The sequence below is a fragment of the Protopterus annectens genome, chromosome 9.part0 (assembly GCF_019279795.1).
Source record: "Protopterus annectens isolate FY-2018-M chromosome 9.part0, PAN1.0, whole genome shotgun sequence".
In the NCBI taxonomy this organism is placed as follows: Eukaryota; Metazoa; Chordata; order Ceratodontiformes; family Protopteridae; genus Protopterus; species Protopterus annectens.
Window position 1 is genome coordinate 624,452,763 of NC_056743.1, and position 9,396 is coordinate 624,462,158.

Here is a 9,396-nt window from a genome sequence, read left to right on the forward strand (position 1 = left end):
TTTTCCCATACTGACAAAACTATGTCTGCATGGGTTGGGGCACAATTGGAACCCATGGCTACCCCTGATATCTGTTTGAAATATTCTCCTGAAAAATATACAAAATTATTGTGCAAAATTAAATCTGCTAACTCCATAACAAGGAATATATCATTGTCACTGGCCTGTGGGTTGCCTCTCACAGCTTCCTCTAACCATTGTAGTCCCTTGTCATGTGGTATGACGGAAAAAAGGTCGACTACATCTATAGAAAGAAATTTTAAATTAGGAACATTAAATTAGGGTATAATTTTGCCCAAAAATTCCCAGGAGTTCTTAAGTAAATGTTGTTCCTTGCCCCACAATTGTTTCAGCTTCCAATCCAGGAACTTGGACAGAGGGGAAATCTTGGAACCCCGGGCCGAAACTATAGGCCGCAATGGTGGGTTCTCGACATTTTTATGTATGTTAGGGACACCAAATATTGAGGGTATTCTGGGATTCTCTTTTTTAAGATATTTGTATGTACTGTAGTCTATTACCCCGTGATCTAGTAAGTCCTTAATGGACAAGTCTATTTTTTTGTAGGAAGTATTGATTTCATTAATTGATACTGGTCCATAACGCGTATCGTCATTTAGGATGGCATACATTTTACCTTCATATAATATTTGATCCATAAGGACTATACCACCCCCCTTGTCTGGTTCCATAACCCTGAGATTGGGATTATGGTTTAGTTCAAATAGTAAATCTTGTTCCAATGTACTAAGGTTCGGTACAAACCTGTTGTAACTATTAATGTTCCTAATTTGTTTCTCAATGCTTGTTTCCAAATTTTTTAACTGTGGATGTATAGGAGGATTGTAAGTGCTAGACCTAGTCGGGGTGGAAGTATCATTATAATGTGTTTCTGCTCCAAATACATTTTCTAAATTGAGCTTTATGATAAAGATTTTTAAGTCCATAATAACTTTGGTAATATTGCTGTTACGTTGAGGAACATATTTAAAACCTTTAGTAAACAAGCTGAAAAAAGTATTCGTAATAGGAACATCATTGTAATTATATATATGAAAATCTGCCTAACAAGTTGAAAAACTCTAACATCAGACTACATGGTTTCAAGTGATTCTTAAAAAAAGGACTTTGGCACAGTCTAGACTGATAAGGTGCAAATGTGTTTATGGAACACACAGTGCGGAATGCTGAGAACCATTCCCTGCTAGTGTGACTTCTGTCCTTTTGTCAGAAAGAGGCTGTTCTCAATGCAGCCTGGTGTTGTGATCCTTTTTTTCTACAGTATTAGTTGTCTCATCTTCAATCAAGATCACCCTGACAGTTAGCTCTGAGGATTAAGGCTATTTATCATTAATGAAACACTTAATGTGGTCCACGGTTTGATTCTCAAAGACTCCATTTGCCGAATGTGTGGCTCTGAGCAAGTCACTTAACCAGACAATACTATGGAGGAATTTTGAAATTTGGTTAAGTGCTTAAATGTTGTCCTGTACCACATGCCTTGTAACTACTTATAAACCACAGGAACCCTAAGCAGATTCGTAACTAGTTTGAAAGACTGTTAATGTTGAAATTTCTACATGAGAGGGGCATCAAGACAGGGTAAGATACCCTTTCTACTCTGAGGCTGCAAATCAATCAGGAATGGAAACTCCCAAGGGATCCTGACACAGTTTTGTGAAGAAATGAAAGCACTGAATTTGGTAGGTGGCACAGAATCCATGGTGACTGTTGCAGGTCCCAGGGCAATGCACAACCTCTCAGCCCCTTCAACATCTTCAAACCAGCCAACAGCTAATAAATCAAGAGTCAGTGAAGATGTTTAATTTGGATGGGGAATAGACAATAATTTCTGTTTTAAAGTTGATATTATCCATAGGCTAAGCAATAATGCATATGTTTTTGTTTTCCTTCTGTGCGTATGAAGCATGGAAGCTCATTTGTTTAAAAGAACAGAAAGGTCATTCCTGATTATCTACACTAATTGTTTGATAGAGTGAGTTACTACTTGGGACGTTTAGCCCGTATCAACTACAGCGCCATGGTTCCTGCAGATGACGCAGCATTTCTTTAGTACTGAGTGCAGTTACCGGACATGAACTTACAAGGATCTTGGCAGAAGCACCATGACTGGGTGGTGTACACACTGTGTCTCACTTCCCGTGCTTTGGTTTTTTTTAAATACACCTTTATTGAATTGAATTGAACTTGTAACATAGGCAAATTTACATGTATACAAAAGTAATCAAACTGTATTAACATATTAACATTTACAAGCATTATACTTCACATATATTGCTATATATCATATAATCTAAGCAACATTACATAAATTATTCAATTTCCGCCCCTTTTTTTAAAGAAACAGCTTTATTAAACCATCACTTATGACATCAGCAATCATACATTTATATAAATGAAAACAAACCACACCGACACTATCCTAGTTGCAAACATTTTACATCGCAAACCATACTGACACTCCCAGTTGTAAGCATTATAGATAATTTATAATCTACCCAATCATTTTCAGTCAAACATTACATAGCTCATTTAAGTCCTGCCTTCCTATGTATAATTTAAACTTTAAATATGTATGTATTGTTCCCATAATTCCCATTTTTTCCTATGCAGTTTGCTCCTAACTTTTCTAAAGATCTCAATTCCAGTGGTTTTATCTGTTACTATCTCTACAGGTGAATATATACCTTCAACCCTGAAGGTTAAATATACATCCTGTACATAGTTTCTTATTTATTATTTTTTGTTTACATTTTGCTGACTGCATTAGCCCTGCTGGGCAATGTCCATTTTCAGAGAGGACCCAGGAAAAGAAGTTCTACCAGCTGGACATTACTAGTCATTAATGATTTGTAAATAAATAAATAAAATACACAGAATACAAACACAATAAAAACAAAGCAATATTTTCATAAATGCAGAATTCTTTTAAAAATGGTTTAACAACGCACTAATCATATACGTGAAAGTTCTTTAAAGTAAGCAGATGAGGGCAAGGGGGAACAGATTTGTAAAGAGATGCAAGAATACCTACCTATGAACCTAAAAATAAATCAGTACAAAGCATGCAGTTCAGATGAAAGAGATCTGCAGTGGTTATACAAGATTACATTACAGTACAAACAGGACGAATATTAACATTTTTATCTAAAGAAGTCCAATGCAGAACGGGGAGGAAGGTTGACAGAAAAGTCAGACAGAGGCGGAGGGATGGAGAGAGACAGAAAGAAGGGGAAAGGTGTTAAAGAGGTAAGGTTGGTGTGAATAAAGTAAACTGTGAAATGCTATAACACCAGGGTAAATAAAGAGAGAAAACAGGTTAAACGGCAGAAAGAATCACCAAGTGTCAGTAATGAATAAAGTAGACTAACAAGGGCAGCAGTGTGGATATTACCAGTTTTTTTGGGCCATGCCCAATTTGTGACAGGATAATGTAACATTACAGTGATATTTATAGAGGTTTTGAATGTAGTGTAGTTATTAATCTACTTGAGGCAGTAAGTTCAATAATGTAGCTAAGAATATACTTGGAGCATGGTTTCCTATTTTGTAAATTCCATTTCACTAACAAGATTAGAGAATCTTAACAGCCCCTTGGTATGATATGAATGTAGCAGAGTTTTGACTGAAGGCCATTTGCAGTTGAAAATAATTTTTTATCAGTCTTAAAAAACATGCTTTATATTTTGTTTGATTTTAAGCATTTCTTAATTTTTTTTGTCATAATGTTTGTAAATTGCTTGGTAGATGTCCTTGACAGTGAACACTATTCTTGAGGGTAAAATGTATTATGTCAAGTGAATTTTTCTACCAAACTTAGATTTGATGACATTGCTTCTTTCACATCAATTTGCTGTTGTTACAGGAACAAATACTTGCCAGTGCAAGAACATTTCAACTTTACAAGCCAATGATTTGAACTTGTAGCGGGTTGCTTCCCCTTAGAGTAAGAGTACAGTGGTTGGCAAACTGACCTATCATGGTGTAAGGTTAAATGAGAAGGAGACTTGGGCTGATGATCAGTGACAGATGGCCTCCATTTACATTCATAGTCATGTGACAGGATGCATACGATGGTAGACTCCCTATACATGCCTCCTTGGTCTATACTCAAAGGTATCAGACTGTTTCTAGTGTTGATGGTTAACTGGGTAAAGGATGACTGCTACTTGGGAGAATTTTACTTATATTAAGGAAATGGAAGAATCTTCAGCACATAAGCAAAAGGGAATTACTGCTCTGGCAAATATAGTAAAATGGGTATTTCAGCAATTAGACCTGATAAATGCAGGGTTAGCTTATAAGGATTGGGTGCAATGATGTTGTACTCATGACACACCTATATACAAGACCTTTTCTAAAATCAAGTGAGCAGACTGGCCAGAGTCTGCACACCACGATAGCCAATATGGACATTTTAACAGTAATCCTAACAGATCACTATGCACAAATTCTTATTTCTGGCTTTGATGTCCAATGAGATTCCACTGTACCGTTTAATAACATAAAATTAAGTACTTAAACCCTGAAACTGCAATGCTGAGTTTATGGTAAGAGCTAGGGGAAGTAATTTAGAGAGGAACTCTGTGCCACCAGCAATTTTATAGGATGCATTAAAACGGTACATCTTTTTAAAATTAAAGGAATTTACAAGGTGTAAAACTAAGTGATGGAAAGCAAATCTAGAGGAGAGTCAAAGAAAGTTAAAGGATGAGTCAGAGTTCATAAATGGGCACAAGGGCAAAATATTTATGCCGGAGTGTTAAAATTCAAAAGCTTTTGCATAGGTAAAGTAATATTTGGTTAGAGCTATGTCTTCTGACCTCTTTAGCTGGGGAACCTATGAGAAAGGAGTCACCATTATTAGGGGAATGGGAGTATTAGAGGTAATGTACCACAGCCATGACAGACTTAAAGAACTAGATACACTTAAAGGACTCTCTCCTTTCTTTCCCACTTTATTGCTGTCAGCAGAATTCATTGATAATGTCCCTCCATGTTAGACAGTATTTGGCATACCTGGTCTCAAAGGGGTTTAAAAAAGGGCTTCCAATTGTTTGTATCAATTGGGTCTTAAAATGTACTTTCATGGGATTTCTGTAAGTAATTGCAAATATGACATTTATTATGTGACAGTAAATAGAGTTGGGCAAGTCCCAACCAGCTAAGCCAGCTTCAGCAAAGTATGTCAGGAGAGGTCGGTCACTGGGGTCTGCTTGCAAAGTTGGCTGCAGGATTCTGGAATTTAGAAAGCTATTGGACAACAACATTCTGGCATACGTGAGAAAGAAAATTAGGAAAAGACATGAATGGAAATGACAGACTACTGGTGTTGGAGGTTTTTAAGGAGAGATTAGGTTCTACTAAATGATCGATGTATAGATGGAAACAGCTACAGGTGCTTTTTTACACATCCCACAGGCTGGTTTATATGATTTCTACTATATCACAAGAATTCTGGTAGTTTAAGGAGACTGTGGTTCAGATTTGGGAGTATACAGCCTGGTTTTGTAGATATATTAGCAAGTGATAAAGCTGGGGAGAACATATGAAGCAGACCAAGGAAAATGTGCTGTATAGACCTGCACTCCTCCCTTTCAAAACTGGACTGACTGAAAATAATAATACTCTAAAATGTCGATGGAAGTTAGCATTTCTGCCATCTGTTTAGCAAAGGAACGCCCCAGTTCTATTAGAACTGAATGACTTGTTTAGTCTGGCAATGGCTAGAGGCCAACTTGAAAGGAAAGATCAAAATGGGCAAAAGAAAAATCCCCTTAGTCGTTATTTGTTTAAATGTGTTAAAATCAGATCTGGATGGGTACACAGAGTAGCTTGAATGATCCGTTTTAGCATATTATGTCAAGTGCTGAACCTATGAAGTACATTACCTATAGCTGGCAGGGACAAGGTGGTGCTGTAAACAGTTGGGGTGTGGGGATGTTATTGAATGTATCAGCATATGGCTGTGGGCAAAAAATGCATTTTTTTATTGAGCGTTATAGAATGTTTTAATGCCAAATGCTCCACAGTGCTTACATTTTGTGTTACACAATAAAAGAATTTCTTCAAAAAATAAAGTAGGAAAATACGTAGGTTCATACCCAAGTACTAGATTAGCTGCCCTTGTGGGCCATTTTAGGCCTAGCCAGTCTCCCATTTTGTGCTCAAATTAAACTATCCCATTTGGTTACAGATTGGTCTTACCCACCATATGATTGATAATTGTGTATTACCCCTAATGAGAATAAATGGGATCATACCATAGATAATTTGGGGGGACCCATGCATGGGATAAAGCATTTATGAGCTGCTTTTGTCCATTAGTGGTACAGGGACCATTTCTGGGGTAAATTTTCTGTTTTCCATCCACAGATCCAAGTCGCACTTGAATATGGGGAGGTATGAACTTTGTTTAATGTGGATGGGTAGTCTATTCCAGAGTACCCATATCCTCTGTGAGATATATCTGCCTCTCCAAACCATTCTGTGGATGTTGCAGAAGAGATTTAGAACCCTAGACCGAGTATTTCTTGATGATGATTATTCCCGTAAGAGTATTTCTGATGCCACTGCATTTGCTGATGTGCAGTAAATCCATCAGTATTGGGTCCATGTTTCTCCAAATAAAAGTAGATGCGGAAAAAGAAAAACAAACACTGCAAGTATTTATTTAAGTGTTATCTGCAGGCAATATGTTACACTTGTCACATTTATGGCTGCTGTTACTTCTCTTGGTATACAGTGATAATCAATGTGCACAATTACTTGATTTAATGTAAACTGTATTTGGAATACAGCTTTTAAAATGTTACGTGAAACATGACGGTTAATAGTTAACCAGGAAGATCTCTAATCGTGTTTAACTGAATGATATCAAAAGGATAAGGACACAGACAGACAGACTACCAGATGTCATACAGTATCCATTTCTAGTACTAAAGTTTAAGTTTCTTTAGCTTCTGTAACAAGTATACACTGTTTGCTCTGTAATCTGCCCTTGTTACGTGCTATCAGTTCCTCTATAACACATATATATTTTGTTGTCTTGACAGGATAGTTGTCCTGTTGGAAAAAGCATGCTGCATCATCTGCATTTCATATCTCATTTATTATCTCTTAAAAGAGCAACGTGCATTGCACTACGGGTGCAAGTCATCCGGCAACAGTGCAACGTATCTTTTCTCCCAGCTTGCCAAATGCACTGCCACATAGCCTCCTAAAATAAGTAAGCAACAACACCCAACAGGTACGGGTATGTAATGCTCCTATAGCAGTTGTATTAGTCCCTCAAAGTGAATACCATTTCATATGGCATCTAATGCTATAATATGATCCTCCTGCAGTGTACTACATTGTAGGAATAATTTATCATGCATACACTGCCCTGCGAATATCTAGTACGTTACATATTGTCAACATACAAGTGCCATATACATTTGCATCATGCACTATACTCCTGATAAAACAGGGTGGAATTGCATCCTTGTGCATTACAAACAGGTACACACATGTATAAAAACTCTTTATATGGCTTAAGTTAGTTCAGTATACCAGGTCATTTAGGTTACATTCAGAGGCCCTGATGAATAGCTAATCCTGAGACATCAATACCAAAACACTAAATACCCCTGTAGACTTGTCTTATTACATTTGCTTATCATGTTGACATACTGCAAAGGTGGGATGTCAATCCTAAGAATTAGGTTCCTACCTTTGCACAACTCTGCAAGCGCCACCCAAAACACATTCAAACCAGTTAAAACACAGCTGCTTCCAATACTTTAGCTCTGTGCTCCACAGCTGTGCCACCCTCTCATCAAGAAAAACTTCTTCACAAGCCTCCTCACCTGTGCCCATTCCTCACTGGAGTACTGTTATATACCTCTCCCTCCCATAATTAATGTATTTTTATGTGTTACAGCCTCAGTATTCAGCCCCTTCTTAAAACTCAAAAAGAAAATAGCACACTTGTATCACTTCATATCCTCAAATAGCCTCCAAATCAAAAAATAAACACAAACACAGAATTATGCAGTAATGTGATTACACAGAATGTAACTCACGTAATACTTGATTTAACAGCGCACATTTCTAGCATGCTCATCACATTAACAGAGACAGTGGAAGCTGTTAAACAACAATCTGTTCCTTTAACTAGCATGCACAGACTTTGTTGTGTTAGCTTAAATTGTTTAAAACATAATATCTGACATAATTATATTATTTTACAAATGCACCCACAGCAGTGCCACTTGTAACAAGAGATCTGATTGCTTGTTCTGAAATGACAAACCATTCACATGGCAAATGAGAAATGCAACTAAAAGTCCTCTGTTAACACCTACTATCTAACGGCACAAATCATTTTTTTTTTTTGCAACACAGAAGAAATACAGTGCATCTCACATCAATATTGTCACCAAATAAATTCGTTTAAATTATAGATTTTAGATTTTTAAAAAGTGCACTTACCAAGTCAAATCTGGATTTATTCTTGGCCTGCCAAATACACTCCACAAATATGGAAATTCTTTCCAGTAAAAATATATATACAAATAATGAAGAGAAAAAGATGGCAGTTAACTACAGCTTGGCAGCTGAGAAACTGCAGTTTACTGCTGTGCTGTTTCTCTGTTCTATAATCAGGCAGGCCAAAGGCTGCTCTAGAGGAGGGACAGAGAGGCAGAGATTCTTTGCTAATAATTAAAAAATCCCAAGACGTTGCCTGCCTGCTAGAAAAGGGTCAAAGGGGGTCTGCTGTAGTGTGGCCCAGAGGGGCTTCCCTCTTTCTGTCTCCTACATCCCAGCACCCTACCATGGCTGGCTTGCTTGCTTGCTTTTACTCTGCACACTGAAAGCGCCTTCTCACTGAGAAACACGCGCGCATACACACACACATCAGCCGTGGACTACTGAAAGAATACACACACACACACAGAGGGACCTTTTCTGCAAGTTCCTCTTCCTTGACTGTAAAGCAATCACTGGAAGAAATGGGTGTGACTGACAGTCTAGGCAGCCAGTGATAATTCTGTAATAACAATGCCCAGAATATGTGTGTGTGTCTGTGTGTGTATGCATGTTTAACTGCTAGCATGTCTTTTCTCATACTACAGGTAGCTAGTTACCTATCATTTTTTTTATAACATTTCAAATGTTCTTGGACATTTAACAGTCTGATGCATCAGTATTATTTAAAAGTAAAAAAAAAAATTTGAAAGTATTTATTTATTTTATAAATTCTTTGAATGTGTGCCCATGGACAGGGAATGTGGGCTGATGCTTTCCCTACTTTAAAAAGAAACATTTCTTGTTAATTTTGAAATGTTAAATAGTAATAAAAGAATAAAATTACTAGAGTTAAGAGTTACC

General features: G+C 37.1%; 1 protein-coding gene across 1 annotated transcript in view; it reads right to left on the reverse strand.

Moving 5' to 3' along the window:
• AGPAT1 (1-acylglycerol-3-phosphate O-acyltransferase 1) overlaps nt 1-8,944 on the reverse strand; it is a 621,246-nt gene extending 612,302 nt beyond the window's left edge. Inside the window, exon 1 of the mRNA XM_044083187.1 lies at nt 8,497-8,944. The gene's annotated coding sequence lies outside the window, so the exon portion shown is untranslated. The remainder of the gene's footprint in view (nt 1-8,496) is intronic.
• Between the last annotated feature and the right edge of the window lie 452 nt (nt 8,945-9,396).